This window comes from Gorilla gorilla, chromosome 2 (assembly GCF_029281585.2).
Source record: "Gorilla gorilla gorilla isolate KB3781 chromosome 2, NHGRI_mGorGor1-v2.1_pri, whole genome shotgun sequence".
NCBI lineage: Eukaryota > Metazoa > Chordata > Mammalia > Primates > Hominidae > Gorilla > Gorilla gorilla.
Window position 1 is genome coordinate 154707232 of NC_086017.1, and position 27717 is coordinate 154734948.

Consider the following 27717-nt stretch of genomic DNA (forward strand, 5'->3'; position numbering starts at 1 on the left):
CTGGGGTCCTTTCTGAATGTAGACTTTAATGCCTTAGCAGGTCAGATAGAAGACTGAGAAAGGAAGACCAGAATGTAGAAGGAAGATCAAGAAAGGGCTGGGTGTTTCAGAGAAACCAAGTGAAGAGAGGGGTTTTGAAGAATGCTCCTATTATCTACAATGAAAAATGCTACACTGAAGATAAAAAAAAAAAAAAAAACTAAGAGAGATCTAAGAGCCTGAAGAAACAAATATGAGGGGTGGGGGATGGAAAGGATGACCCAACTCACTGAGATCCAAGACCCTGCTGAGATAGAAGAGGAAAGGGATAGAGGCTGAACTGAGATGGGAGATCAAGATTAATAGACTTCTTATCCAACTGATGGCCTCAGTTGTCTCTGTCAAGCTGAGGGCAAGATGGTCAGTGAATATGGCCAGGGAGAGATGAGAATAGAGAATATGCAGAGAAAGAAACAGATCAGCTTTAATAAACAGAGAAGATCGTGCCGTGACTACATTTTCTTTTTTATAGGTCAATGGCCATTTTGAAAATGTTTGATGGTACTAAAATCAGCTTATGCATTTTTTTTGAAATAAGGCCCTATAATTTAATCTACACTAAATCATTCAGACTTTCCAGAGCCCCTATCATTATGACTAATTTGTTTAGTTAGATTTCTTAAGAGTATACATCTCTATCAAGATGAAGCTATGATTTGAATATGGTTTGTCCCCACTAAAACTTATGTTGAGACTTGGTTCCCAGTGAGACAGTGTTGAAAGGTAGTGACTTTACGAAGTGATTAAAATGGATTAATGTCTGTTTTTCAAGACTGGGTTAGTTCTCATGAGAATAGGTTGTAATAAAGTGAGCCTGCCTCTCCTGTTTTGCCTCTTTGTACATGTCTATTTCTCCTTCTGCTTTTCTGCCATGTTATGATGCCATAGCATGAAGCCCACATCAGAAGCTAGCCAAAGATGACTGCCTGATCTTGGCCCCCCCAGCCTCTAGAATCATGAGCTAAAAAAAGTCTTTCCCTTATAAATTATTCAGTCTCAAGTATTCTGTTATTGCAATGAAAAATAGACTAAGACAATGAACAAAACATATTGAATGCTATATAGATGTCAAAAGAAATAGCGAGCCTAGGCAAAATATGGGTTACCTATGTAAAAAATGCTAACCAAAGGAGGATGAAGTTAATTTAAGAACTAGTTCTTATCTTTTTTAGACTTATGTTAAATGTTATTTCTCTTTTTAAAATAAATTATCATTTAAATTAATACAGATCAACTATGAGAAGACCTCATTGTGAACAGTGAGGACAAAGCTTCTGTAAGCATTGATTATATGCCAAAGGATATCCCTGTGTGAGGTAGATACTGTCTGATCCATTTTGTAGATGAAGCCTCTGTGGCTTTGGAAAGTTAAGTGACATATTCAAGATCACACAGCAACTAAGTGGCAAGTGTGGACTCTAATCTGGCTCTGTCAGCCTAGTGACTGATACTTTCTCTAGAAAGTGGAGGTAGCATATGAGTCTCATCTTCCCAATCATCCCACAGGCTGCCCTTCGCTCCATGTGTCTCCTGGGGAAGTATTTCATCATTTACTCTGGAAATAGCATTCAAATGTCATCACAACCTTGCAGCATATTTCTGAGTCTGTGAGTACCAAGGAACATGTTGTCCCTTTCAAACATGCCCCTTCACTTAGATAATGTCAGTGAGTTTTTGTGGAATCTGATTTAAATGTATGCGTAAACAGGAAAGAATGAAATAATCAAAATCCACAGGCTGTGAGAGAAGAAAAGTAAATGATATCTAGTTACATTTATTTGACCAATAATGACAAAAGAAAAAAGAGAAATTAAAATTAATGGGGAAATTCTTAGTTATAACTGTCAAGCAGACAGTGCAGGATACAAAATTGTACATATACAGTTTATTCTTGATAAATGAAATAGCTACAAAAGACTGGAAGGAAAAAAATGTCAAAATATTGGCAGTTACAGTGGTTGCCTTTAGGCAACAGAATTGTCCTTGAGTCTTATTACTCTGTTTTACATTTATGAATATACTATGCAGTAATGTCATTTTTATAAACAGAAAGATATAACTAAATCAAAGCCATCACTGAAATCTTTTGGCCAGTGTCTGTGATGTCTGGGTCTTTTAAATCCATAGGGGAAGCTAAACCCTCAAACCACAGTCACATCTTCTTGTTTGGGGAAGATAGTGGGCAAAGCAGATGCCTAGAAGTACCAAAAGGAAGTCTGGAGGGTTTGTTTTCTCCTTCCAAAGAAGGGAGCCATCTGCGTCTCTGCACATGGAAGCTTCAATTCATGTGTGTCACAGCCATGAGGACATGAATGGCTGCCCAGGAATGCTTAGGGGCAGGCTGCTCTGTGGGCATTTGGTAACACAAGAAAAGAGGTGGTAACAGCCCAGCAATTCCAGCTATTTTTAATGCAACTCCAAGCTAATATATTTACTTCCTACATTTTAGCATCTATGCCAGGTTTAAAGAAACAGACCTGCCCCTAATTTAAGAGAAGAAAGGCCCCCTCCTGCCCCCCACATTGTCCCTGCCATCATCCTTCACAGAGCTGCTGCATCCTGCCTCCTCACAGCAGAGCTCACCTCGAGCAACCAATTCCATTTTAAGGAGACAGAGAACAATTTATTCAACTTCAATTTGCTGAGAGGAAAAACCTCCTATTCTCTAATATTAATTCTTGAAGCTGATTCAAAAACAATTTTTGTTACTTGCCAGGGTTTGAGGCTTTGAAAGATATTAATGTAGACAGTCTTTGAAATATTAGGAGTTTGCAGCCATTGTGAGGATCCTGAAGTTAGCAAGCATAAAAGGAAGTCTTAGGGCAAAGTATATGTTATTCTGTGTGTTGAAATATATATCAAGCTTCTTGTGGGGTAAGGGGCTTGGGCACCCCTGGGGAACTGTGGACTATATATAGATAAGTGTGACATTCGTTTAAAGCCGATCTGCCCTGTGAGAAGGATTAGGATTACTGGAGAGCTCTTTTCTCATTTTAAAGTAAGTTTTTTACATCTCTAGTTCTGAAACACCCTCTATGCAGTTTTAGACATATACGACTTGTCTAATCCACAAGCCTATAGAGAATAGTGATGAGATGATAGCACATTTCGGTGCCTGCATTTCTCTCTCAAAGATTCAATATTTTCATTTTAGCTTTTTATTTTTACCATTTTTCACAGATAGCATGTCATGTATCTCCACTGTTCTTCTTCAAGCTTTACGGTAAGATTCATAAACTTCAGCATTTTAACTGAACACATCAGTCATATTGAAGCACAGTACCTCTAATATGGTTAAAGTGTTTTATTGACACGTGACAAAACTTGACAACTTGTGTTTTTTATTATTAGAATTTTCTAATGGTTCAGGAGAGTAAAAATTAGATAACAGTAGCACAAGGTTGAAGGAACTTCATTAGGTTGAGTTTGTTTTTTCACTTACTTGACTAGTTGTCTTTGTGCCACATAGTATGTGCTTAGTGGCATTGTGTCAAAATTTGTCAGGTCTCATATAATGAAGATATTCCTATAGATTCCCTGCTTCAGTCCATCTTATATTTTATCTTTCTAAAACACAGATGTGCTCATGCCATTGCTTGTAAATCTTGGCTGGTTCCTTCCTGTCTACCGAAGAAAAGCCAAACTGCTTAGCACCACATTCAAGACTCAAGACTCTTCAAGACTTAGCAATAGGTCCACATCCCTCCCAATGTTTAACCCTTCTTCCCTCAGTGCCTCAGCAATGGGGCACAACCAAAGGGCTATGAGGACCACAGAGAACACTGCTTTGCAGGAAGCAGTGGTCCAGGTAGAGGTAAGGGGCAGGATTAGTAGGACAGAGCATGGCACTTGATGTCAAGAACTGGGTAGTGTGCACTTGGAACAAGGTAAGAGGCATTTTCACCAGGCTAGGCTGGATCGTGGTACAGCCAAGGCTAATTGGCTGTAACCGAAAGTAGATCTTTGGAGAGTAGGAGTTGGAGGAGAAGGAAGAACACTGAAAGCCAGAGAGAAATGGAGAAAATCATTTCCATGTCTTTTCCTCCAGGAACCACTTCGATAGGCAGGCTTTGCAGGAATCTCAGTTACTCAATGTAGAGAAAACTGGATATCCCTCTTTTAGACTTATCTTGGGCTCAGAATCCTGTGTTCAGCTCTTTGCTCCACCACTGTAGGCTCTGTGACCTCAGTCAGGTTACTTCGCTTTTCTGTGCCTCCTTTTAGCGGCCAGCAAAATGGAGGTAAGAATTATTGTCGGAATTAGGAATTATTAGAAGAATTCAGAATTATTGGAAAGATTAAACCAATTAACTCAGTTGTCTGTACATGATAGACCCTCAATAAATCTTACCTAGTATTATGATGAGTTTGGAAATTTTTTCCTTTACACATTTAGGAAATAAGAAAGTACAGAAAGCAGAATTTGACTGCAGTGTGATAAGTGGGTGATCAACAAATCTAAGTTTGCTGTGATCTTTTCCCGTTTTAGCACTGAAAGTCCTATATCCCAGTAGTAGTTGGTCACCCTATAACCCTATGAACAACTCTGTGAGGGTGGGAACTCTTTGCAAACAGAACATCAAGCTTCTTAGCACCATGAAAACAGCTGAATCACACAAAATTACCTTTTCTATAAGGTCTAAACTATCAAATAGCAGCAATTTCATATGGTCTGATCAAGTAAAAAGTCCTAGAAGAAGGCAAAGGAGAATAAGCCACCTTCTATACATTAACTCACGCCTGGGTATTTTTGTCCTTCCAGCTCAAAAGTAAAAAAAAAAAAAAAAAGTGTAACAAATATGTCTTAAGCACTTACTGTGTGCCAGGCATCAGACTATCTGATAGGTCAGGAGTTTATTATCTTCACTTTGATTGATCTTCATGACTTATAAGTTAAGAGAACCAACAATATGAAATAGTGGAAATGTGAAGCCATCAAGAGCATTAACTCTAAACAGAAGGAAATAAGTCTAAAGGAGAACATGTGTATCTTACAGATGAGAGGGACAGCGCTGGTGCCATGTGGGAGGAGACAGAGCTGCAGATGAGGAGGGTGAGTTACCCTGTGCCAACAACAGCGGGGTGAGCTAAGGTGCTTGAGGGTAGAGACGCAGTCAAGCCTCTCAAGCAAAAAATGCAGCAGCTAATTTCAGAGTGGGAAATGCCCCTCTGGGAGGAAGTCAACATCTTATGATCAGAACCGCAATACTGAGATAGCTAAGAAAACACAAATTCAACTTTTAAAACGTTTTTATAAAAACACTGGAGAGAGAAAAAGTCCAAGTTCACTTTGGCTTTTGGAAAAGACCCAGAGGATTTCTTAATTCATCTGAAGCATTTTGGCCTGAGTTCTATGAAAACATTTTTAATTCTTTGATATGTAATCCTCTCTAGGGGTGTGGATAAAACAAGGGCATTAAGAAGTTTTGTTTAGGGAATGTCATCCCATGAAAGTATTTGCCAGTGGATTTTGGAAGGATTCAACACTGTTTTGTTGGATGGTTTTATATACCAGGTGAATTGAACACATGAGAGCAGGGATTTTTACTCAAGAAAACTTGAGAAGAACTGTAACAAAGGGAAGAGAATAGAAGTCATAGTTTTCAATTCCAAGGACTCAGTAACCCATCAGTGATTACTGGCTTCTAGGGAGAGAGTTAGATACCAGAGTATGTTGTTAAATGTTTTACATTTATATAAATGTATATAGTACTTATTCATATTTTATAAAGTCATTGATATGTACACCGAAAAGAGAAGAATTGAAAAACGGAAGACTAGGAAGATTGGACACTGTATCTGATGCTGTATTTCCAGTAAATTTAGCAAATAAAAAGTCTATCAAAGGAGTGCCCTATTTTGTTTCTGAATTTCAGATGAGCAGAACAGAAGCCACTCCTATGACTCTAGGATGGAAGAATGAGAATGAGGAAACTGGGGTTGTGCTTGCCGGGAGTCTAACCCGTGCACCACCTGTTATTAGAACCCTGGGAAAGCAGCCTACCATCCAGTTTTAGGTTTGGCTTGTTGAAGCTATTGAGTTTGTAGCATGCACTGTACTGAGGGAAGGGAAGGGATACCTGGCTTTGAGTTTAGAGGGCTGTGGCTAACAAGTGGCTATAAGCAAATGAATTATCATGCCTAATAAAATATTCAAGTGATAATTACTAAGTTAGTGATAGAGTTTGGCTGTGTCCCCACACAAATCTCATCTTGTATTGAAGCTCCCATGATTCCCACATATTGTGGGGGGGACCTGGTGAGAGATAATTGAATCATGGGGGCTGTTTCCCCCATACTGTTCTCCTGGTACTGAATAAGTCTCACGAGAGCTGATGGTTTTATAAAGGGAAACCCCTTTCGCTTGGCTCTCATTCTCTCTCCTGCTTGCCACAGTGTAAGACTTGCCTTTTGCCTTCTGCCATGATTGTGAGGCCTCCCTAGCCACGCAGAGCTGTGAGTCCATTAAACTTCTTTTCCTTTATTATAAATTACCCAGTGTTGGGTATGTCTTTATCAGCATTGTGAAAACAGACTAATACAGTTAGTAAGGAAAAACCTTGACCAAATGGAAAAGTGTGCATGCATTATCTCAAGCCCATCAGAAATCTGAAAAAACAACAACAACAACAAAAAAAAAAACAAAAAAAACCACTATTCAAATAGTTTTTGCAACATGAAGAAAAAGGAGACAAAATCAGACAACTGATAAGGGTTGGATCTGGCTTCTCACTGTTCTGTCAAGATGGGAGTTTCTGATTTAACCAGTGTCATATTGGCGGCTACTCTAACTGAATTCATTGAAAAATTGCCATAATGTGATTCAGGATTTGCCTCTGTCAACTTATCTCCTTTTCGCATTTTATGTTTTATTTCATAGAATAAAATAATCCCATTATAGATAAGAAGCTTGAACTGCGAGATATAATTATGAGTCCTAATTCCAGCACTCAGAAAAAACACAACAAAATAACTGAAACAAAACCTAACATGCATATAGTGCTCATTATGAGCCACAAACATTTTGTAAAAACTAATGCATGAAAACTAATTTAATCTTTACAACACTATTCATTCAACAACAGCTATTTGGTGAGTACTTTTATAGATTCTGGTGCCATGAAGTAGAAGCTATCATTATCCCCATTTATGAGTGAATTTGATTCATCAACTCATGCCTCCGCTTGAGCATTTTGGCCTTACTTAGCTCTTGAGATTTCAAATGCTCCCCTGGCAAGGAAAGCAAACCACATCCCCAAATTTCCTTTATATTGATCTTCATTTATAAGCCTCTACAGACCCTGGTGAATACAGCTGAATTTTATTTATTTGAGTTCATCTCAAAACAGTGGTAGGGCATCTTTTCATGTCTTTGGAGATACAGATTCACATGAGAGAGAGAAGAAGCTAAAACCATGAGCCATCACAGAGTACATCTTCCTGCTGGAAGCAGCACTAAATCAAATAAGACATAATGTATAGGAAGTTTGTCTTTAAAACCTTTAGGAAGAACGCAGTCTACACAAATCTTCACTGAGTTCCTTCTCATTTCCTCTTTCTTGTTGTATAATACAATATGTGGGTGTAAATTAAGAGAAACATTAGGAAAAATAAGACCAAATAATCTAGGTAATTGTTATTTAACATGTATGAATCTCATTTTAATGAAAGAGAACAATATCATGACCTATGACATAGTAAGTTTAAAAAGCCAAAAACAAAAAAAATAAGGTAAAAAGTAAACGGAAATAAACTTACGTGTAGGGACGGTTCTCAAAGTATGACTTATTGACCTCTGGGACTCCCTGAGACTCTTACAGGTGGTTCATGAAGTTAACATGATTTTCAGACTGTTACTAAGACATCCTTTGATTTGTTCATTCTCATTCTATCCTGAGGATACAATGGAGGTTTCCAGAGGCTACATAATGCGTGATAATCACAACGGATTGAATGCAGAAGCAAATCTGAGAATCCAGCTGCCTTCCATTAAACCAGAAATAAAAGAAATTTGCAAAAATAGAAAGTGTGATTTATGTTAACATGCAATGGATTTATCATTATTTTAAAATAAATTACTAAATATTTCTAAAATCCTCATTTTAAGTGTCTAATATGATAAACATTGATAAATGTAATCAGTGGTATGCTGCTAGATGTTTAACAACTGGCTCTCTGGGGGGACAGGGAGAGCCGTGATTTGTAGTGCAAGCTGATTCCATGATGTAAATATTCCCACGATGGCAGATTTCAAGCTACCACTGAACCTGGTGTAGAGAGCTGCTTCCAGCTGGCTCCAGCACACTACTGGATATAATTCATACAAACAAAAACTCTTTGGGGCCTCAATAGTTTCTAGAAGTGTAAAGAGGTCCTGTTATCAAAAAGCTTGACAACTACCAATTATAGTATAATCACTTTTTTTGTTTAAAAATATCAATGGATATATACTTCTAAAAAGATATACACCAGTCTCTAATACAGCAGTTACTTCTTGAGTGGGGAAACTTAAATTTTACTTTACAAGCTTTTGTACCACTTGAATTTTTATAAAAATCATGAAACTCGAATATAAAAAGGAAAAAAAAACCCTCATTTTAAGGTTCAGAACTTGCTCAGAGACCTCTGGTCCTCAGTTTTCAAATGGTAAAATGTAGCCGACATGGGCTAGTTCGAGTAATGGGATTTCTTCCAGCCCTATAACTCTATGGTTTAATGATATTTCCACTCATTCTGGTACATATCTCACTTAGATAATCACTTTAGGGATGCTAGGGCCCTTCAGTCCCTCAAGTGGCCCAGGATCTCCCCTGTGATGAGGCCTTTGCCTGCAATGCTCTCATTCTTGCCAACGCCTTTTGCCTGTTCACACCTAATTATTCTTTAGGTCTCAGCTGAAGAGTCTCTTCTCAAGGACTTCTCTATCGGGGTCCTTTGTTATATAGCCCCAGAGAACCATGTTACTCCCCTCGGAGAACTTAATCCTGTGTTGTGTGGGCCCCAAGGGGAGCAGGGCCCATGGAGGTTTTCACTAACTGCCCATGTGAGCCCAGGCCTGTACAGAGAACATTGCAACTCATTTATTCACCCACAAATAAAAAGTGATGACCTATATGTGCTGGGCACATTTCTAGACACTGCAATATAGCTGTGAACAAACCAGACCAAGTCCCTGCTCTCATGGGGCTGACATTCCCTGGCTCACAGCAACCTGGGGCCTTGCTCCAGGACATACCACAAATACATGAGCAGACCCAGGCTGAGAACCCAGGTCTTCCACATCTAGTGCTTGTCCTCCTACTTGCCTTAATTCCCAGATGCTGAGGTTCTATGAAGACTGACCTCAAGACACACAGGATAATTCAATATTTGTATCCTTTGACTTCTGGTAGGCATTAGGCCAGGTATTAATAATTCCAGAAGTCATAGATCCAAAGCAGAAGAGGCTCCAAAGAAGATGAAGACACAAAAATTTGGAAAAATGCAATAAGTGAGGCCACACAGATGAAGTAGTCAGACACATGAGCAAACCATATGCGAAACACAGCAAAGCTGACCTTTGTTGTGTTACTGATGCATAACCATAAAAAAACCCTACATCTTTAGATATCATATATCAGAATCATTTGGAGGTAAGGGTATTTTTAAAAATGTGTCTGAGAAAGAGAGAGAAAGAATTTAAATAGGCCATTGTTGCAAATGCCTCTGTCAGGGAAAGGTCTTTGTAGTTAAAGTGAAATGGCATTTCTCTGTTAATGAGGTGAACATTTATGAAGAGCTCTATGCACATTTTTCAGAAAATAATAATGTAGATATCTCCTACAATGCAATACATTTCTAGGTTTAGTCCACCTAACCTGTTGTCTAAAATATAATGCAGTTTCCAACATAAGCATCCATGAATAAATTGAGTCATATCTTGCAAGTTGGAATAATTTACAAAGCTATGGCAAATGCTTTTATTAAAGATTTCATATGGTAAAAAGTGGGTATAATAATCACCTTGCCCAGATTTCACTTAAAAAACAGTTTATGGGAAGAAAGCCCACATTTTATACATTGAAAATTAATCCAGTTATTAGATGATACTTTGAAACTCAAGACCAGTTTATAGTAATTATAGTAATTAAAAGATAATAATGTTTCATGAATCAGGCAAATCTGGAAGTCAAAGGAATATAAAAAAGGATGTTTTGGTGCTTTTTGAAATTTGAAAATAAATTCTAAAATGATTTTAAATAATGTGTAACTTCTACCCAGCAAAGCTACAAATCAAATCAATTCTCTGTTCACCTAGGTCAAAGTTAAAAAAGTGTGACCACGAAGTTTGATGGCCTGTACAATGTGAATATTTTATACTGGTTTCCTCAAAATGGCTGCCCAGAAGTCTGCCATTCATTCCTGTGCTAATTGCTCTCTCCTGGAGCTCACTGCATTAGATGCCTCACCCAGAGCTCTGGAACTGCTACTCTCCAGGGTCAGGCAATGATGCTGCTTGGATACAGATGGTGGGAGTTTTTTAGCAGGCAGACCACTGGCTGATGTTAAGCTTCAGGGCATTTTGATACACAAGGTTTGGGTTTACTCCCAGGAAGTGTCAGAAGGGCAGAGCTGGGGTCCTGGCACCTACCTGCGCCCCATGTGCTGACCAACAGGGCAGTTTAATAATTTCTTAATGACCCAAGTGGGTGCTAGGCTTGACGTCTGGAAACTCTGGTCAACAAGTTGGGATGCTGAATAGCGGGATCAAAAAGATGTATTTGGATAAATACATTCAGTTTGGCTTGAGATTTTCTTTAAATTGCAACACTTACTGAAGTCATTGGGAAACTATACACCTAACATTTTGCTTTAGAAAAAACCTTAAAAACAGTCATTTTTTGTACTCTGTGGCATAAGCTGAAGCTTTTGATGCAATTTAAAATCAAGCATTTTTTTTCCCAAATAGAATTCCAAGGTTGAGGCCTTAAAAAAAGTGATAGAAAAAGTAACTTTGATCACATGAATCATATACATGTTTGGGTGGACAACAGAAATTAAACCATTCTTCTTTTAAAAGGAGATCTGGTACCTAATTCCTATATGTTACCACTTAAATCATAATCCTTGACTAAAGAAAACATTCAGGAAAGAATAACTTAAAAGCACTGAGAAGGCATATTCAAGTTGAAGTAAAATTAAGCTACTGAAGAATAGACAGACTGGAGCAAGTCTTAAAGACAGGTTAAAACACTTTAGAGTTCTTTCATGAAAGTTGGAATATTTTCTATATCACTAAATCCACTAGTATATAATGTTTCTGAACAGAAAGATACATGTTAAAAGCTAAAAACGAGTCAGGTCATATCTTTTTGCTTTCTGACAACGATATCAGAGCAGTATATTTTAATGTCCAGTTGAACATTATCAGTAAATTTACTTTCTTTATTTTTTGTTTGTTTAACTTTGGAAAACATTGTGTAACTTGCTTAAAATTAAGTAGTAAAATGCATTTTTGGAAATAGGATTTTCTTTATCTATTACCAACTAGTTTAATATGTTCCTTATGGTGATAAGAGATTTTAGAGTACTTTCGACTTAAGATACAAAGGTGCTTTTCATTGGGGAAGGGATTTGGTGAGTAGAATAAGGTATTCTAAGATGAATGCTCTTGAGAATGTTAAAGATTCTACAATTCGTAACCCAAATATATATAATAATATTTTCACATAGATTATAACTTTAAATACATATTTGATTCTTCTTTACATATTTACTCCATTATATATAAAATGTTCCACCCATACACAGTCCTGAACATTATCAAAGTGTACCTTAGCCATAGTTTCTAAGAAATAGACAAGATGAGTTTTTTCCTAATTCACACATGGTAGAGAATGCTAATTAGAAACACAGCTGATGAGATTTCATTACAGTCTCTTAAACCTCAAGAGAATTGACACTGAGAAGATACTACTCATTGGGGCGCCAAATAATTGTAGGTGGAGAAAACGTGAAGAAATTTTACTGTTTTCTAGAATCCTCTATGGCATAATAGAATAGATAGCAAAGGTTCCTATAGATTCTATACCTAGTAACTTTCCAGATGTGTTTCATGAAATGCATCATATGTAAATTACTATATGAAACTGTAACTGGAAAGTGAGAGGTAAGCTGGAGGTTACTTTTGACTCAATAGAGATGAAAGAAAAGTAGCTGGGTGAGGTGAGTAAAGAACTGGACTTGGAATCAGTTCCAGTCCCATTTTCCCACCCATGTTTACTTGTGTAGACCCATGTAAATTACTTATTCTCTCTGCATCCCAGCTTCCTCCTCAGTAAAATAGTTGCCAATAATAGCCCGCTGGTTATTGTGAGGGTCAAAGGTACTAATTTTCACTAACTGGCACCTATTAGTCCATAAATATTAACCAAATTTGTATTTTACTAAGTTAAAAATCAAAGAAGTGAAAGTAGATTCCCATTTTTTTTTTATGTAGCCTAACAGTTTTACATGCTGCGATTACTACAATGAATGTGTGCATCTTAAAGTGAAACCTCCATTTGTGAGCTTCAGGCAGGCAAGCAAGTCACTGTAGAAGGGAGCTTGACAATTGTTCTTTTTGGTTTTGACTGTGGGACTGCCTTCCCATATCTGAGAACTGTGGGAATACTTATTTGGGTAATGTCTTAGAAACACCCTGCCTGTGAATATAAATGTACTTATACAAATAGCCAAATCTTGATAGTTCTAAGTCTCCACCTACTCACACAGAATATAAAATCCCTTGCAGAGTTTTCTTTTCTCTTAAATATTTACAGGACTCGCCAAAGGGATCTTCATGAGTGACATTACAGTGCCCTAGGTCACCGGTTCTCAAGCGCTGCTGCATATTAGAACCATCTGGGAAGCTGGAAACAATCCTGCTGCCCACGCTGCACCTCCTGCCAATTACATCAGAATCTCTGGGGGAGCCACTGGCCAGCAAGATTTTTTAAACTCTCTAGAGTCCCAAGTCCCAAGCCTATCAGCATGTGGTTTCCCCTTGAACTCACTTGGACAGTTTGGCTCTGATCTGCTGAATCCAAAACCACACCTGTGAAATGACAGGACTTCAGCATCTGGTGTCCAGCATCTGGTGTCTTTCTAGATGCTCAACTCTGGCCACTCTTTAGAATCACTTAGGTAGAGTTTAAAATACTGCAGCTGAGGTCCTACTCCAGACTAAATAAATTAGAAATCCTGGGCATGGAGCCCGGGTATCTGGGATTTGTAAAAAATTCTAACATGCACCCAGGATTGAGCATTACTGCTCTGGGAGTTTCCAAGAGGAGGGAGCTGGGTGGCATGTGTTGTCAGAGCCTGGAGCTGCCCATCCCTCAGCTGCCTGCACCAACCTGCCCTTGCTGGGTTCCAACTGCAGCCTGTGCTCCCTCCCCACTGCTGCCCACTCTGCTGCCACCTGCCACCTGCAATTTCAGGACTGCCTCACTCCTTAGAGTATCTGCTATGTTTTCTGCCTCTGGCAGCTTAAGCTCTATATTTGACTGTCTGTCTTGGCTACTTATTTCTCTTCAATTAGCAGGAAGGTACTTCATTTTTATGTGTTCAGTTCTTTCAGAGATGGTCCCTTAGAGTTGAGCATCCACTCAAATTATTTCAAGTTTACATCTCAGCATTCTGGGGATGGTGTGGGCTCCAGCAGGGTCACTTGTGTTCCCAGGGAAACAATTTACTCCCCCCAAAACTTTACCGTTTAGTGCCTCCCTTTCTCAGAGTGCAAGCATACCAGCAGGCAGGTGGGTTGGGAGGGCCAAGTTCATTCTCACAGTGTCCCACAACAGGATGCTGGCCCTCAGGCTACATCAAACTCCTTTCCATTTATAGGAATTTTCCTCTTAAAGGTTTAGTTATCCTTTCCTGTGTCTGACTTCTTTCATTAGCTTCTTTTCACACATATATCACTACATGTCTAAATCCCAATTATGGATGAAATCCAAATTCCTTCTTTTGGGTTGCCTAGGCCTTAGGTCCATGAACATTCTGGAACCTATAATAAAGTGTTTTCTGCCTAGAACATAGGGAATATCCTTAAAGAGTGATGTTGCCTTATTCTACAGGCCAGTATATCCAAGTCCTACAAAGAGCCCAGAAATTACATGAAACATTTGGCAGGGTCAAATGAGGAAGAAAATGTTCCCTTAAATCAGACTATATTTTTTCCCTGGAAGGTTAGATTGTCTCAAACTCTTTTAGTCTCTAGCATGCTTGGATGAAGCAAAAGACCCCTATAGACCTCAACTTGGTACTATAAAAGCAAGCCAAAACCCAAACAATAAATCAGTACAAAGGGGAAGAATAGTAGTGTTTTCCCTAGGGGATACTGCAAATTATTAATTTATGCCAGAAATGAATACAGGCGGTGTCGTAATAATGGATCACTATGACACCAGCCTGCAGACCACCATTTAAGAACACCTGAATAAGGACATAAAAAGTTAAAACATAATTTCTTTTGTGGCCCTAGGGAAGACCTCGGCACTACTCACAGAACTTCACATTAACCATCCAGAAACCTGGTGTGTCAGAATTCAGAATACTGAAACTCTGCCAGGACTCATTCCAAGTGCTAGCTCTGATCTCTGTGTGCCTGTCTGTTTCTAGTTGGCCAAGAGATCTTCTACCCCAGCCCTATGTTATAGGCCCCCATACTATAATCAGAGCAACATCTTCAGAAAGAGAAAGCAAGTCAAGGGCTGGGGTGTGAAGCAATTGTCCTGGAAACCCCAAATCACACTTTCTCCAGATGTGAGTCTCAATGATCATGTTTTCACAGATCTCTAGGGGAAAAGAACTGTGTGAATTCATATACTTACAGTGACTAAGGCAAGGTTAGACATTCTTTCCTAACAGAAGCATTCCTTTATTTTTCAACAGGGATTTTTCCCTTCTTGTTTGTTCTTGAAAATTTAATTTGAACAGAGCAAGGCACAGCACAAACAAGGAAAAGAAACCTGTTTTAAAGCAGAGATTTTTTTTTTTTTTAACAGTTAGAACCAGTGGAAAAATACAACAGTAATAGTTTGTTACCTAGGTATTCACTGTTGAGGCAGGTCTATCATAACAGTTTATTCTCCCTTAAGAAGAGATTGGTCACGGCTGATTCCAATCAAGTCCTTTTTCAATGTAACCCAGAGCAATTGTATTAAGTGACTCTCCTAAAACCAAACTCTTGTTCTCACTTATTAGATTTCCCTCTCGGGTACTTTATTCAGAGTTATATATCATATCTCCACTGATAGGATTCTTTGGATTTTTGAGCTGTGCCTCCAGAAGCAATTCAATTTCTTTTCTGAAGGAATTGCACAAAGACTTAACGTTTTATTAAATACATTTGCTGCATCTTTCAAGATCATTAAGGAAATGGCATCCTTAAATTTGGCAACATTCTTTAACAAACACATGCTCAGGCACACATATTCAGCCTTGATGTTTTCTGCATTGCATCAATAAAATTTAATTGAAATAAGTAGAAAAATTACAGTAATTTCCATTTATCATTCTAAAATGCCATTATGAGACTGAAGCCCTTCATACTTACACCTATCAAACAGGATGATAAAACTGTAATGGGCTATTAAAGGGGGTTATGCCATTGCCATCCTTAGAAATTTTAAGGTAATAATGGGCAACCATCTGTCTTGAGTGTTATCAAAGCGGGTACCAGGCCAGCTGATCTCCTAAATTCCATTCACATACAATTTTCCATTATGCATTGAATCAGATCCATACATAGAAGGACATGAAATTTATATGTTGATATCCAAGCTTTGATGATGGTAGTTTTTGTTTTCTAAAAGTGAAAAATTAAGAGAGAGAGAGAGAGAGCGTGCAAGCAAGCACTATCTTTTTAAGGAGTTGGGGCTCTACATAGTGAGAAAGAATACAAAACCATGATTTGGGGGAAAATATAATAAAGAAAATTAATATTTAGAAAAGGCTAAATGAGGTAAGTATATTTTCTTAGGGCTTGGTGGGGATGAGAAAGAAAAATTAAGGGAAGATTTTGGAAACTTGTTAGTAAGACATTTAAAGGTAAATTAGTATGTGCCACCAAGACATTGCCTATTGGGTAGAGATAGTCTTGGGAGGTGACTCTGATACAGAGCCTTTTATGATGGTGATAAAGAAGCAGAATAAAACAACAATAACATTGTTCAAGTACTCTTAGTTATGTAGAATGCTGATGAATCCTGAAGAAAGCAAGCCAGCAGAGGCAAAACGGAATAATATATCTGTCATAAGATAAATAGGTGAACAGGATAGATGATGAGACAGCACCAACATTTTGGTGAAAAAAGAAAAGACTATTCTTGGCTCTACCTATTAAGGCCCTCTCAGGGTTGTAGTAAAGCAGGGAAATAAAAAAATGGAGGAGAGTGGTGATCTGCAGGAACAGAGTTCCCTTCATCATCCTCTGTTAAGGGGACAGGGAAGAAAAACAGAAAGCCCAAGGAGAGGAAGAAGAATGGATTAGTGATAAAAGGATAAAACAGTAGAATGCATAAATAAATTGAAAATGATCAGGATCATGTGTAAAGTTTCATAAATTTAATAAAAGGGGAAAATACAGGCATGTAATTTTCTGTAAGAAAAGGTCTATACTCAAATACAAAGGACATTAAAAACAACGAGTTGTGATGCGCTACTCTATTCTTTGTGTGGCCTTAACTTCTCTAAGACTATAAAATCTGATTAATAATAGTCTTCACCTTGCAGATTTTATGTGAACATTAATAAGAATAACTTATATGAAACATATATGTTCAGTGCCTGACACATTATAGTGTTCAACAATTGTTGATACTAAATTTTTTAAAACCTGAGTAGGATAGATGGTTTACTAAGAAAATGGATATGGCTAAAATTGAATGAAGAAGCAGAAAACCTAAATATTCAACCGTATATGAAATTAAAAGCACTATCAAACAATTACTTCCAAAAATGGCATTGGGTCTCCTGGTACTTTAAAATGTCCACAAATTATTTGACACCCCTTCCCCCACCACCACTTCAAAATGTAAATGAATTAATCCCCTCCCATTGCTCATAGTCCAATTTTAGGGAATCGATTCTAACAAATAGAATATGGCAGAAATGACAGTAAACAACTTTAGAGACTAGTTAATCAGAACCATTGCTTCTGTCTTTTTGCTCTCTCTGGTTTCACTTGCTTTGGGCAAAGTAAGCTTTCACATCACGAGGACACCCAAGCAGCCCGATGGAGGACACAGGTGGAAGATCTGTGTCTTCTGCCAACAGCCACGTAAATGAGGCTCTTGGAGAGAATTCTCCAGCCCCAGCCAAACCTTGAGACACGGAAGCCCTGACCAACAATTTGTCAGCAACTTCACGAGACCCTGAGCCAAAGCCACCCAGCAAAGCTGATACTCCTGGATTCCAGGACTTCACAAACTATACGAAATAATAATACAAGTTTGTTGTTTAAAGCTGCTAAATTTGGGAGTAATTTGTTACACAGCAATACATAACAAATATACCAAATGTTTTTAGAGGCGGGTGCTGTGTATTTTTAATTTACAGTGCATATCCCTTGAGCAATGACCCATGTCCAGGTTGACCCTGGGTTGGAAAACTGGTCCAAGCCCTTAAAGTCATTGAATTTCCCTGGGTTTCAGTTTCCTCCAATAAAATTCTGGGTTCAAAAGTTTATAGTTTCCCTTAGCTCTGAATTTCTTTGATTTCATGACTTAAAATTTCCAACTGCAATTATATGCTATGATAAACAGATTTGTGGGTGAGAGAGTAGGACAGATTTAACTGAGAAGTTATAGTCCGACTACGGCTTTGTCAGATAAAAAAATTTACATAAAATATTTTCAAGGAGAAGCATGGATATCTTACTTATCTTTATTTCTCCCTGGGTCCCAGTACCCAGGACATAGAAGGTACCCACTACTGAAGGTGCCAAATATTTATCTGTGGCTCCTACTATAATATATGTTGGTCGTGGAGTAAAGGCTTCTCAAGTAGGGAAATAATTCTTTCTAGGCACTGAAAGTACAATGTGTTCTTGCCATGATGTGGGAGCTCTGCTATCATTAGCATTTAAAAGGAAACACGTATTAGCTGAACTACTAAATGTCCTTTATACAATATAATGAGTTTCATTGAAAAGAATCACCAGCTTAGCTAAGGAGAAATTTAAACACTTTGCCATCATTTATAAATTCAACCCTTCTAGGATGGTATTTTTAAAGATATTTTGAATGACGGAGAGAAGAAAAGTGGTAGAACTCTTTACAAAAGAAATGTAATTAGAGTAATAAAAAAAGGCAATTCTGTGCTTTATGAAGATATCTTTGATCTTCTCAGAAGCCAGGGAGGCAGAGGCATTGTTGCCCATGACATTCTCTCTCCACTGTGCCTTGGAACAGGTAACTGGGATGGAACGTGACTGCTTTTGTTAAAAGAAATAGAAAAAAATGCACAAAACCAAATCAAAAACCCACTGTAATGCAAATCAATAAGGCATGGACACACTGCAGGAAACACGCAAGTAATGGAACTGTACTTCATCTTTCTTTCAATATATCAAGATTACCCTAGACATTTGCCTTATGCATCCAACTCATTAAATTTAAATTAATGCATCATATCTGAATTAAATAAAACCATTAATTAGCAGATATTCTCTTCTCTATTTTTTATCTTGGAATGTTAATGGTCATAATTCATTCACTCATTAATTTATTAATTCAGAAAGAATTTATCTAGCTCCTAAGTTCAAGGCAAAATCAGACAGTAAATTTCCATAAACTTTTCATATAGACCACAATATCCTAAGAGGTTAAACAGGACAAAAATATGTCTGGAGTCACAGAAGGTTAAGATAAATTTAGATGTTATATACGTACACAGTTTACTAAAAAGAAGTGTGGTGAGTGTTAAGATTGATGTCCTGGAAGTCACTTACCATGTTTTCTCATAACTAACCCTTAAAACCACTAATAGAGACAAAAATACCATGAATTGTCCAGTTTTTCCTCAACGATGCTATCATGGTTGTCTTTGTAAGATAGAAATCTGATTATTATCATTATCTCTATGCCTAAAAGGCTTAACCAATTATTACCCTTATAGGATAGAATTCTTCCAAGGGGAGCATACTGAGACAGTAAAAGGTTCATCTGGACTTACCTTTCCATTTTCATTCTCAGCTGTCTTCCACGCGCTTCCCTTCAGTGCCCCCTAACCTATACCAGCGGCCCACCCCTAACTATTTCTCTGAGGCAACCTGGGACCTAGTCACAGTGTGTTACCTCTGTTTCTGGGACTTGTCAAGCTTTTTTTTTTTTTTTCTATTTTTATTTTAGATTGAAGGACTACACGTGTACTTTTGTTACATGGCATATTGCATGATGCTGAAGTTAGGGGTACGGCTGATCCTGTCACCTAGGTAGTGAGCATAGTACACAATAGTTGTATTGTCAACCCTTACTCTTTCCCTCCCTGCCTTCTAGTAGCTCTTAGTGTCTACTGTTGCCATCTTTATGTCCATGAGAGCCCAATGTTTATCTCCCATTTACAAATGAGAACATGTGGTATTTGGTTTTCTGTTCTTGTGTTAATTTGCTTAGGATAATGGCCTCCAGCTGCATCCATGTTGCTGCAAAAGACATGATTTCATTCTTCCTTATGGATGTGTAGTATTCTGTAGTGTATATGTACCACATTTTCTTTATCCAGTCCACTGTTGATGGACACCTAGATTGATTCCATGTCTTTCTTATTATGAATAGTGCTGCAGAACATATGAATGCATGATTTTTCATAGACTAATTTTCCTTTGGATATATACCAAGTAATGAAATTGCTGGGTCAAATGGTAGTCCTGTTTTAAGTTCTTTGAAAAATCTCTAAACTGCTTTCCATGGTGGCTGAACTAATTTACATTCCCATCAGCAGTGTATGAGTTCTCTTTTCTCTACAGCCTCACTAGCATCTGCTTTTTTAAAAGAACAGCCATTCTGATTGGTGTAAGATAATATCTAATGATGGTTTTGATTTGCACTTCTCTGATAATTAGTAATGTTGAGCATTTTCTCATATGTTTCTTGGCCACTTGTATGTTTTCTTTTGAGAAGTGTCTGTTCATGTCCTTTGGTCCTTTGTCCAATTTTCTTTTTCTTTTTCTTTTCTTTTTTTTTTTTGAGACGGAGTCTCGCTCTGTCGCCCAGGCTGGAGTGCAGTGGTGCGATCTCGGTTTACTGCAAGCTCCGCCTCCTGGGTTCACGCCATTCTCCTGTCTCAGCCTCCCAAGTAGCTGGGACGATAGGTGCCCGCCACCACGCTCGGCTAATTTTTTTGTATTTTTAGTAGAGACGGGGTTTCACTGTGTTAGCCAGGATGGTCTCGATCTCCTGACCTCGTGATCCACCCGCCTTGGCCTTCCAAAGTGCCCTTTGCCCAATTTTTATGGGGTTGTTTTTTTGCTCATTTAGTTGTTTAAGTTTCTTATAGATTCTAGTATTAGATCTTTGTCTAATGCATAGTGTGTGAATATTTTCTCCCATTATGTAGGTTGTCTGTTTACTTTGTTGATAGTTTCTTTTGCTGTGCAGAAGCTCTTTGGCTTAATTAGGTCCCACTTTTCAGTTTTTGTTTTTGTTGCAATTGCTTTTGAGGACTTAGTCACAAATCCTTTCCCAAAACTGATGTCCAGAATAATATTTTCTACGTTTTCTTTTAGGGATTTTATAGTTTAAGGTCCTACATTTAAATCTTTAATCCATCTTAAGTTAGTTTTTGTATATGGTGAAAGGTAGGGGTCCAGTTTCATTCTTCTGCATGTGGCAAGTCAGCTCTCCCAGCACCATTTATTGAACAGGGATTCTTCCCCATTGCTTTTTTTTGTTGCCTGTGTCAAAGACCAGATGGGTGTAGTAGGTGTGCAGCTTTATTCCCGGGTTCTCTATTCTGTTTTATTGCCCTATGTGTCCATTTTTGTACTGGTACAATACTGTTTCGGTTACTGTAGCCTTATAGTATGGTTTCAATTTGGGTAACTTCATGCCTCCAGCTTTGTTCTTTTTGTTTAGGACTGCTTTCAAGCTCTTTCTTAGTTTTATATTTTTGCATACTCTATTCTTTTTGATTTTATCCTCCATGAAATCTGCGTGACAATATCCTAATTAATTCTACACCCAAACTCCAAAACACCCAACCCAAAAACCAGCTTCTCATGAAAACCTTGCCTCCAGTAAGCAATTCAGTTCTCTGGTTTCCATGACATGTTGTGCATCCCTCTATGTTAATATCTGCCACATGTGGTTGGTTGTGCATGTGAGTGCATGCATGCATATGCATATGTATGTTTGTGTGCATGTGTATGTCTTCTGCTATGTTAGGACCTCCAAAGGACAAGAACCACGTGGTATTTGCCCTTGTCTCCCTGGCTTCCAGCATGGTGCCAGCCATGCAACTACTGTAGTTCTTAGAACACAATTAGTCCATATTTGAATTAAAAAGCTGTAAGGTCTTCAGTCATATCCTGAGATGCTGAGTTGTAGCAATATAAGGTTTCTACTCTCTACCCTAAGGATGCAGGCAGTCTTAGGAAAAGCCATCACAACCACTCACTTAGGAGCTGAGAGTTTTTCCAGGAAGAAGCATTCAGCCCTCAGTATGAAACTTTTTACTCCAGTATGAACCAGGGACTTTGGTTTTTGATTGCCTCATCCTTGGATTTGCTTTGACAACTTCTTGAAATGGTGTACCCAGTGATTTGGCCTCAAGTTAAATGGCATACTCTAATTCCTCCTCTCATCTGTATGCATTGCAGTCTTTAATCAAGTGATCCCTACTCAACTGTAGTCTAAGAGAAAGAACCAGACACATACGTTATGCTCCATGTCAAGTAAAAGAATATTAGATCTAGAGCATGATCCTTAAAACCCAGTCATTTAGTTCAATCATTCATTTTACAGATGGAAAAAGTAAAGCTCATGTGTGTTAAATTAATTATCTGAGGCCCTACCATGAGTACTAGAGGATGGGGGCAAGACCCAGTTTTCTAGACTTTCAGCCAAGTGTCCTTTCCACTATATCTTGCTGCTCCCATATTCCAGATCCTTTATTTGAATTTTCAGAGTCATGCACAGAACATATAATTTGGCTCCCACTGTCTTCTTTTATTGGAAATTTAAATTTGGATTTGCATTGCTGCTTTTCCATTCAATGGTGATAAACACTATAAATATCATCTGGGGGGAATGGAAATAAAACAAGCATCTGGAAAGAATGTGCTATAATGAAGATGTCATTGTTTGCCCATAAATGCTAGACAAAGAATCTGGCTTTTCAAAAGCAAATACATGAAAACATCTATGTCCATCCCAACTTGTATTTGTATAAAAAATTAAAATGTACTGAAATAGGTAGATTTTCAAAAAGAGCAGAATCAACTACTATATAAAGTAAATGACTAATTATCTGAATTGGCTGAAAGTATAATAAATATGGCCAAACATCCATTTGTTTTTCCTTCCACCCATTCAAGGTTTACTGAATAAATGATGCCCCACAATTGGTGCTATCCCATCTACTAACCAAATGATATTTAGTAAGAGGCAACATAGTTTGAACCACAAAGTAAAACATCTGAATTTGAAATCTGCTACTTATAAGCCTAGAAAAAACTCTAATACATCATTTTTTTCTTTACTGTTTCATCTCCTTAACATAAACAAGCACTGTTATTTCTCCTACCTTAAAAATAAAAAGATATTTTCTTTGGTCCTACTTCTTCCTCCAGCGATCACCTCATTTCTCTGCTGCCCTTCAGCAAAACTCCGTTGAAGGACTTGTTGATACAGGAGGTTTCCAATTTCTTTCCTCTTATTCTACCTTGAACCCATTCTATTCAGGTTTTCTGCCAACATTGTTCTTATCACTGTCATCAGTGATGTTCATTTTCTTCATCTTACTTGAAATTTCAGCAGCATTTGGTATAATTCATTATGCTCCTTGAGACACTCTTCTTTTGACTTCTAGGACGCCATACTTTGCTTTTCTTTTCCCTAATGTCTATTACCTTTCAGATTCATTTGCTGATTTTGGATTTCTTAACATTGGAGTACCTTAGATTGGTCTTTGGACCTCTTCTCTATCACTGTCTTAGAGATTTCATCCAGTCTCATGTTCTCAGTATCATCTGTATATGATATGCAATTATCATCTCTATATGTTAGTCATATGCTGATGACTCTCAAAATTGTATTTTTCTCCTAGACCTCTCTTCTGAACTCCAGAATTCTATGTCCAACTGGCTACACAACAGCTCCACTTTGACTAATACACATCCCAAACTTAACAAGTCAACTCTGGGCTCATAATTTTTCCCCCAAACCTGTTACTCTTACAGTCTTCCCTAGCTAATACCGGATACTTCTATTCTTTTAAAACGTACGTACATGCCTGTACTTAAAGGTCTCAAGTGTTTCCCCACCTCATTTGGGCTCTCCATGACCTGTCTCTTCTCACTGCTCTGCTATTTCTCTCATACTCTCCCTTGTTCACTCCATACCAGCCACATTGGTTCTCCTGCCCCAGGGGGCCTCTGTACCTGTCATTCCCAATTTCTCTACAGTTCTGTCCCAAATGTCCACATGGCTCCCTCTTTTACTTTTTTTCAAATATCACCTTGCTGAGGCCTTTTCTGGACACCCAATCTAATATTACAAGCCTGCCTTCCCATCATATACTCCTAGCTACTCTTCCCTGCTTTATTATTGGCCTTATGTCTTACCATGAGTGCACTATATACTTTGCTTATTTATTTTGACTACTATGAAGCTCCTCAACTAGAAATTCTTTTTTTGTTCACTGTTGTATCCCCGGTACCTTGAGCAATGGCTGGCACAAAGTAGGCTCTCAAAAAAAATTTGTTCAATGCATGAATGGAATCAGCGATAATAAGAGTTACCTCTTAGGTAGAAAGGTAAGTAGAAAGTAAATGAGATAAGTACTTTGTACATGTTAACGCACAGTAAATGGTAATTATTTACATTCATTTCATCTACCCATGTGTATCTGTTGGAAATAATTTTTGGTGCCAACTATGTGAAGGGAAGGAGAAATTCTAACTAAAAGGGATGCCATGGAAGTACATGGTTTTGCAAGTTAGTCTCAGGCAAGGTAAATACAGCCGATGGGAACACCCTGGAGTTTGGCCCAGATAGCAAGCTCCCAGGCCTGTCTGGGGGCGGTGGGGGTGGTGAGGGAATGTGGGAGGAAAGTGGTAGGAGGAAGGCTGGAAATCATCTGAGTGGGTTCATGGGGTCTGTACATAGTCTTCTGGATGGCCCTGGGTGAGACCTCCAGGCTACACTGCTGTGTGCTGATGTCCATCTTGAGTATCCCTAGCACTGCTCAGCTCCCAGGGTAAGAGACAGGGCTTACAGTATCTGTCTGTCTCTAGGACTTGATGTGCACACCCTAAAGCAACAAAGAACTCCAAGTCCAGGGAAATGAATTGCTGCATATGTTCATACACTCTTTAATAGGATGCTTTGGTATTCAAAATACAAATCCTTATGTTGCATAACAGCATCATAGTGCCTTTATCATACTGCTTTTTGCCTAACACATAGTGATGTTACATGTGTTTTCATAGGTTGAAGCAAAAATGAAGCTCCTACATCTAAAGGGTCATTATCATGGACAAAACATATCTTAAAATGAAAAAATACAACTTTAAAAAGGCACTCTAATTCTTCAAGCTATAAAGAATGCATAATTCTCTAAAGCCTTTGTATCCAGATATAGCTATTTGATTAACTGGTATAGACAGAGTTGAATAGGACTATTTTGTAAATCATGTCATCTTTGAATTTTATAACTCAAAGGTGATTTACATGGATTTCCCTGAGTTTACTAATTGGCTTCCTACACTCTCATTAAACAGTCCTGGCAACAGAGGCAAAGCAGCTGTGTAACTGCTACCTTCCCGTTGACAGTGTGAACACAACATGGGGATATGTAGAGCAAGATACTGTAACCATGTAACATCATATAATACTTCCCAAACCTTTCCCAGTTTCAGAAAGGACACAGTGGCAACCTCTTTAGTACATGCCTCAGCATTTCTCTACAACTTGTAATTCATTTCCCATGAGAATTTGAACTCTGCTTGTTACACTAGTGCAGAGCCTGTAGTGTGGCTAAGAGCCTCTGACTGCACTCTTTCAAAGTGGGGACCTTAGACTCTGTTTACTACAGTATGGGATATGCATGTGTATAGGCATGCATAGATATGCAAGTATGTATAAATATGTACATATGCTGTGTATGTACATATTATAAGAAAAAAATAAGCAGAAAATGACAGATCCTGATAGAAAAGAAATGAAGAAAGGGATGAAAATGAAGTGGAAGGGAATTAGCATTTATTAAGCTTCTGCTATGATCCAGGCACCCCCAAAAAAAGGCAGTGTGGGGAACAAAGATGGGGATATGCAGTTACCTAGATGTTAAGGAAAGAACTTGTAACATTCTCCTTCCTTAAAAGAGAATTCTGTAAAAATGAATGCTGGCAACCTGTCAGGGAGGGCTTTTCAAGCCATTCAGAGGGAGAACAGAAGGCTATGGGCACTGATTTTGGCTTTGTCTCCCCTAGATGCTGGGCTGCTGTCTTGCCATGAGATGAGTTATCTTTGAAGTTCTGCTGAGCAGTCTAGATAGAATGACTTAAAAGTGCAAGTCCCTAAACAGGGTTCAGCTTCCCAGAATACAAATATGCTCAGAGAACCAAAAGAGGTTAGGAAAAAAACAGCCCAAGACATTTCCCTTTAAGCCCTAGGGAAAGCTAGTAGTATTCAAAATTAAAAGAATTCTGAAAGACTATATGTTGGAGGTTTCTGGATATTGGTATCAGTTTTTGTTTGGGGGGCTTTTTTCTTTTGTTTCACTCAGGGGGCCTCAAGATTTCTGTAACTGCATCTTGTGATTCTTCTGAGGCATTTGCGGTGATAGGCAGAGGGGAAGGGTGACCTCGCAGAGTCCCTGGGCAGGTAGAGGTAGAGTCAAGCTTGGGATGTGACAAAGAGGGATGAAAGTGATAGCTCATTCTGGAGGGCTTCAAAGTAAGCTTTCAGGAAATCCTGTTTGGGAATTTCTGGTCAATTACAGGTTTTGCTTTGGTTGCTTTTGCTTTCTCTACTCCCACTGCCCTAATATCACATCAGATGTCCTTAGCATCACCATGTTTATTAAAAGAGACCTCTCTACCTCCACTTGCATTTTGGGCTAGATTGCATCATTCAGTCCAATTCTCCATCATTGCCTATGTCCACATTCTTTGCCATATAACTTTGCAGTGATCTCCCACTGTGGTCAGGGATCAGCTTGGCCTCTGGACTCTGGACTATGCCATATAATTTTCCTTGACCAATGAGATGTTTAGGAGATATGATACAAGCACAGTATGGAAATGTAACTTCTTCAGCACTGGGGCTTTCTTTTCTATCAGGAGAAGAATGACAAACATGTGGCCCTAGCAAAGCCCACCAGTCAAGCCTACTTTAGAATAGAGCCCCCCAAAAATCAACAGACGTATACATAAGCTCAGCTGGTACAAGCAGATGCACCCAGTCCAACCCCGATAAAAATGGCTGAAGCTTGCAGGTATGTGATCAATAAATGATTATTGTTGGATGACACTAGGGTTGTGTGGTTGTTACACAGCAAAAGCTAACTGATACAAGTGCTGTTTGGTCTGTGTTCCTCATGTCTCCCAGAGTCATATTCCTAAAATGGAACTACAATGATCTTAAAATTATTTTGCCTAGGACCCTTCAATGACTTCTTGTTATGGGCTGAACTGTGCTCCTCCAAAATTCATATGTTGAAGTCCTAAACCCCAGTAGTTCAAAATGTGACTTTACTTGGAAACGGAGTCATTGTAAATGTAATCAGCTAAGATGAGGTCATACCAGAGTATGGTAGCCCCTAACTCAATATGACCCGTGTCCTTATAAAAAGAGGAAATTTGGTGGTAGACATGCACGCAGGGAGAATGCTACATGAACACTAAGGCAGAGATTGGGGTGGATGTGTCTAGAAGCCAAAGAACACTAAAGATTCCAGAAATCTTCCACAGGCTAAGAGAGAGAGAGATAGAACAGATTCTCCTCCACAGCCCTCAAAAGGAGCTATCCTGCCAATACCTTGATCTCAGACTCTGGCCTCCAGAACTCCAAGACAATACATTTCCATTATGTAAGCCACTCCCCATTACCTATAGGTTATAGTCTAAAGTCCTTCACAAGATACATAAGTCATTTCATGAGTTGGTCTCTGCTCTCACTGTATCCCACTTGCTTCAGCCTTGCCCCATTCACAAGCCATGCTGAACTATTTACAGAGCTTCCACTGGCTGCTCAAGAGATATTGTTCATGCTGATCCCTTGGCCTCAAATGCCCTTGTGGCTACCTTCTACCCTCTAGTAGACCCCATATCTTTACCTAGTTAACTTCTATTTATATTTCAAGCTCCAGGTTGGGCATCATCTCTGGAAACTTTCTCCTGACTTTCTCAATCCTAACTGTAGGGTGATGTCCTACTAAAGCTCCTTATGCACACTATAGAGGTATTTCTATGACAACACTTATAAAATT

General features: G+C 38.5%; 1 protein-coding gene across 2 annotated transcripts in view; it reads right to left on the minus strand.

Moving 5' to 3' along the window:
* The window catches only part of SLC9A9 (solute carrier family 9 member A9), a 581917-nt gene that overhangs the window by 257710 nt on the left and 296490 nt on the right, over positions 1-27717 (minus strand). The window lies entirely within an intron of this gene.